Consider the following 6,000-nt stretch of genomic DNA (forward strand, 5'->3'; position numbering starts at 1 on the left):
CATAAGAATAACTCATTTTTTATGTTTAATTTTTTTAATGTTTATTTATTTATTTTGAGAGAGAGCACGTGCAAGGCGGAGAGAGGCAAAGAGAGAGGGAGACACAGAATCCAAAGCAGGTTCCAGGCTCTGAGCTATCAGCACCAAGCCACATGAAGGGCTTGAACCCACAAACCACAAGTTCATGATCTGAGCTGAAGTCAGATGCCTAACTGACTGAGCCACAGGAGCCCCTAATTTTTCATATTTAAAAAAAACTTAAAACGAGTGGCGCCTGGGTAGCTCAGTCAGCTAAGCATCCAACTTCAGTTCAGGTCATGATCTCATGGTTCATAGGTTCGAGGCCCACATAGGGCTCTATCCTGACAGCTCAGAGCCTGGAGCCTACTTCAGATTCTGTGTCTCCCTCTCTCTGCTCCTCCCCCACTCTCTCTCTCTCTCTCTCAAAAATAAACATTAAAAAAAATTTTTTTAATAATGGAAATACAGTTTGTAGATTGAAAATCAGCAAGGGGAGAAAATGGGAACACAGAGAACTTTACTAATTCAACAGGAAACAAAAAGTAAAGAGAACTAAAGAAAAAAACCTAGTAAAGAGAAAACACAGGAGACAATAAAATTAAGTCCAAGTACTTCAGAAACCACACTTATTATAAATAAATTAAACTCACTTATTTAAGAACAATTTATCAGATTGGCAAAAAAAAATATCCATCTATATGCAGATTCAAAAGATACACCCAAAATAAAGATACAAAGACAGGTGGGGAAGACACCAGCAAGAATTGGGGTCAAGGAGATCCCTAGAGCAGCTCTGTGACACAGAAGAGAATTCAAGCCAGAAGGATCAATACAACGCAGCACTTCACCATATAATTTGTAATATAGATCCTCGATAAACCTGTACACTTTTTACAACTTGGCCTCAAAATATACAACACAAAAACTGACAGTACCATAGGATAAATTATATTTTTACACATCGTCTCAGAAAACAACACAAGCAAACCAAATAATAATAATGATCTGATGGGGGCACCTGGGTGGCTCAGTCGGTTAAGCATCCGACTTCAGCTCAGGTCATGATCTCACGGTCTGTGAGTTCGAGCCCCGCATCAGGCTCTGTGCTGACAGCTCAGAGCCTGGAGCCTGTTTCAGATTCTGTGTCTCCCTCTCTCTCTGACCCTCCCTCGTTCATGCTGTCTCTCCCTGTCTCAAAAATAAATAAATGTTAAAAAAAAATTAACAAAAAAAATAATGATCTGATGAAGAAAACTAACAAATTCCATTCTATCCATAGGGAAATTGAGAATAAATCTAACAGATTCTGTTGAATGTTTTACGTATTTGATATTTTGGTTATCTGTGTCTTCCTAGCACACGGGAGGGTTTCACTTCCCAAACTATTTTTTAATATTTTTTTATTGTTTATTTATTTTGAAAGAGACAGAGCATGAGTGAGAGCGGGACAGAGAGACAGAATCCCAAGCAGGCTCAGTGGTGTCAGCACAGAGCCTGGCATGGGGCTCAATCTCACAAGCAGTGAGATCATGACTTGAACTTAAACCAAGAGTTGGACATTGAACCCCCTGAGCCACCCAGGTGCGCCCCTCACTTCCTAAACTTTTGAAGTTAGACAGAGCCAGCTGGGTTTTTCCAGCCAGTGAAATCAGAGCTGAAGTGGTGAGAGATTTCACTGCACGTGCTCGATTTTCTAGCTCTCTCTTCTCTGCTTTTGCAAGTACATCTTGATAGAAACATGCCATAAGATCCAAATGGCAGAAAATGACAAATCACTGTATGAAGGGCAGCTGCCTCGAAAAGTAGCTTGGATCAGCAACAGACTTTACTTCTGTGAAAATAAACGTACAGCATTAAGATCTGAGATTTGGGGGCTGTTTGTTACTATGGCATAACCTGGTCTATTGGGTCTGATACAATATTGTCTGCAAATAAGAATAGCTTAGTTTCTTTTCTGGTCTTTGCATTGGCTAGAACCTCAAGTACAATGTTTAATAAAAGCAGTGATAATGACATCCTTATCTTGCTCTTGACTTTAGTGAGAATTCTTTTACCATTAATATGATGTTTATGCTAGGCGTTTGATAAATACCTTTGGCAAATTAAGAAAGTTCCCTTCTTGGGGCACCTGGGTGGCTCAGTCGGTTGGGTGTCCGTACAACTTTGGCTTGGGTCATGATCTCTCAGTTGGTGGGTTTGAGCCCCGCATAGAGCTCTGTGCTGACAGCTCAGAGCCTGGAGCCTGCTTCGGATTCTGTGTCTCCCTCTCTCTCTGCCCCTCCCCCACTCGCATTCTGCCTCTGTCTCTCTCAAAAATCAACATTAAATTTTAACATTCCCTTCTTTATTATGAATTAGTGCAGAGTTTTATTGATTCATTTATTTTTGGTTACATCTTTTGAGGTAATCATGCATTTCTTCCCTCCTTTAATTTATTGATATAGTATATTAATAAAAACCGGATATATTTAGGAACATTTCACTTGTGTTTAGAAGAGATACTGGGTTTTTTTAGAAGAGAATCTATTAATTCTTTTTTTTACTATCTCTTTCTGAAGTGGAGAACTTTTCTGTTTTCTAAAATAGCTTGCACAATAGAGTAGGTTTTTGCTGTGCCTTTAAAATTTAGTGTTCACCCCTAAATCTTTGGGGGGTTGTTGTCTTTTTAGGATGGGAGCAGGCAGAATTCTGATTACAAATTCAGTATCTTTAATTGTTATTTTTTACTCAGGTTCTATTTCTTCTTCGGTGAACTTTGTTATTTGTGATTTTTTACAAAATTATTTTATCTAAACTTTGAAATGTATTGGCATAAAGTTGTCCATAATATTCTGATTTAAAAAGGTTGTTTCTCTGTGCTTGTGGATATTCTTTATTTTTAATCTGGTTTATTTGTGTTCCTTTTCTCTTTTTGGTCCAATCTTGCTAGGCTTTATGTTGTTGGTTTTTCTTTTCTTTCTTTTTTTTTTTAATGTTTACTCATTTTTGAGACAGAGAGAGACAGAGCATGAACAGGGGAGGGTCAGAGAGAGAGGGAGACACAGAATCTGAAGCAGGCTCCAGGCTCTGAGCTGTCAGCACAGAGCCCGACACGGGGCTTGAACTCTCGGACCGTGAAATCAGGACCTGAGCCAAAATCCAACGCCCAACCAACTGAGCCACCCAGGCGCCCCTGTTGTAGGTTTTTCTAACAAACATTTTTTGAGTCTGTAGCTACCGCTGTTTGTTTTATTCTCTATTTCATTCACTGCTACTCATATCCTCATTTTCCCCCTTCTCTTGCCTTTGGAATGTTAACTGCCTTTTTTCCAGCCTCTTGAATTAAATGGTTAATATATTTTAAATCCTAACTCATCTGTATGTTTGAAATACTTCATACTCTGGGGAAAAAATTTACCAAGGGCAAGCTACATTCTGAATTCGGAGGCAGTTTGAACCCCAAGGGTACCCTGAAAACAACTTGTGATACAATTACAGGACACATAAATAGAGACTAAACCCACCAATCATAATTAGCCATACCTCCTCCTTCAGATCCTCAGGCAACAGAAAGGCAGAGAAAACATGATATATCCAGAACACAGATTAAATAAAGGTCCAAGGCAAACACGGTTGTCCCATTAGGAGAGATGCAATCCAAGATCACTCACTCAAATTATATCTGAAGGTCTAGCTGAATCTGCCCTTCTCAAATACACTTGACATCAAGAGAGATAGCAGCTAAGCATAAAACTATAGACAAGGGACAGCAAAGGGAAGGGAATGTGCAAAAGACAAATGAAGAAACCAGTCTGGACGAAAATACATCCCAGAAGTGGGTTACGAGTTTCCACGTAGGTCCCTGTGATACTCCGTGAACACAAGGCAAGTATCCCCAGATGGATGGATACTTCTCCAACCCTGGCTCCACGTCTAGCCTTGAGGTTGATTTGCAATATTTCATGAGAAAGCGGGATGATTACTACTGTAAACAATGATTTTAAAGGCTGTCGGTGTAACACCACGCACTTTAAGCTTTAAAAAGATTGACCACACTCCAAGCTCAAAAAAAAAAAAAAGGAAAAAAAAAAAAAAAGCATTTACAACAAATGATTTGTGGCTACAAGACGTTAACAACAGGAAACCAGCAAAGCAAGATGACAATGAGAAAGCATGGGGATTACAAGGAGACACTGCAGAGCTCAGGAAACATATGGAGACAAACCACCACTACAGACCAAAAAATATGAGACAGATAGCAAGAAACAGAGCAGACAGTTGTAAGCTTACACAGTAAGGTCCAAGAACGGCTTCAGATAGTCAAGAGGGTCAGAGGTTCAATAAAAGGGTCAGGCACCAAAAGTGAGACAACAAATTAAATACTGTGCTCCTGACATTAGTAATTCTATTACAGCAATTCCGCTGTTGTACAAAATTGCTTGGGCACTTTCTTTTTTTTTTTTTTTTTTTTTTTTTTTTTTAGCAATTACCTTTAAAACCAGGGTGCGTTTAATTGTTTTAATTCAACAGAAGAAAACTAGTTTTGTTGCCCTATCTTCATGCCTCATTCTGGACCTGAAACAATCTTTCAAAAGAAAAAAAATTTTTTTTTAACATTTATTTATTTTTGAGAGACAGAGAGTGAGCGAGCACGAGTAGGGGAGGGGAGAGAGAGGGAGACACAGAATCTGAAGCAGGCTACAGGCTCTGAGCTATCAGCAAAGAGCCTGACACGGGGCTCAAACCCATGAACCATGAGATCATGACCTGAGCTGAAGTCAGATGCCCCTTTAAATATTTTTTAATGGGGGTGCTTGGGTGGCTCAGTCAGTTAAGCATCTGACTTTGGCTCAGGTCATGATCTCATGGTTCATGAGTTCAAACCCCATATTGGTCTCTGTGCTGACAGCTCAGAACCTGGAGCCTGCTTCAGATCTGTGTCTCCCTCTCTCTCTGCCCCTCCCCCACTTGTGCTGTGTTCTCTTTCTCTCTCTCTCAAAAATAAACAAACATTAAAAAAATTTTTTTTAATATTTTTTATTGGGGGGGGGGGCAGAGAAAGAGAGGGAGGCACAGAATCAGAAGCAGGCCCCAGGCTCTGAGCTATCAGCACAGAGCCCGATGCAGGGCTTGAACTCGCGGACTGCAAGATCATGCTGCAAGCTGAAGTCCAACGCCTAACTGACTGAGCCACCCAGGGGCCCCTGGACCCGAAGCAATCTTTAAAAAAAATTTTTTATGTTTTGCTTTATTTTTGAGGGGGCGAGGGGCAGAGAGAGAGAGACACATAATGCGAAGCAGGCTCCAGGCTCTGAACTGTCAGCACAGAGCCCAACGCGGGGCTCGAACTCACAAACACCGCGATCGTGACCGGAGTTGAAGTCAGAGGCTCAACAGACTGAGCCACCTAGGCGCCCCTGGACCCGAAAAAATCTTACGCGGCATGGTAAAACCACGGTAAAGTGCTCGGCAGAAAACGACCAAATAATAATAATAATGGCTCTAACTTATGTAGCTCTTGTTCATATCCTGGCACTGTTCTGAAGCTTTATTCATATGGAACCATTTAATCCTCCTAACCGCCCCCCAACTATGAAATGAGCCCTCTTCTCTTGGATTTCAAAGGAGGAAACTGAGGCACAAAGAAACTAAGTAACATACTCAAGGTCACACAAGTGCCTGGCAGAGCTGGGCTGTGAAATCAGGCATCTGGATCCAGAGCCCAAGCCCTTCCTCTCCCCACGCGTGCTTGCCGAATGAGTAAATGGATGATTAGCTACTTTACGTACCCAACTTGGTCCCAAATGACTTCAGGTTAAAAAAAAAAAAAAAAAAATCCTGGTTGATGTTTTCAAACAAGTCTCATTACCCAACAGCCAAATCTCCTAATTCTGGGTTTCAAGTGAAGGCCACGTGGAAGATAAGTCATCTTAGCCACCCCCTCTTCAGGCACAGGCTCGGATACCTCTGCTCCCTTGCAGGCAAAAGGAAACGTCTCAT

The sequence above is a fragment of the Panthera leo genome, chromosome C2 (genome assembly GCF_018350215.1).
Source record: "Panthera leo isolate Ple1 chromosome C2, P.leo_Ple1_pat1.1, whole genome shotgun sequence".
Classification (NCBI taxonomy): Eukaryota; Metazoa; Chordata; class Mammalia; order Carnivora; family Felidae; genus Panthera; species Panthera leo.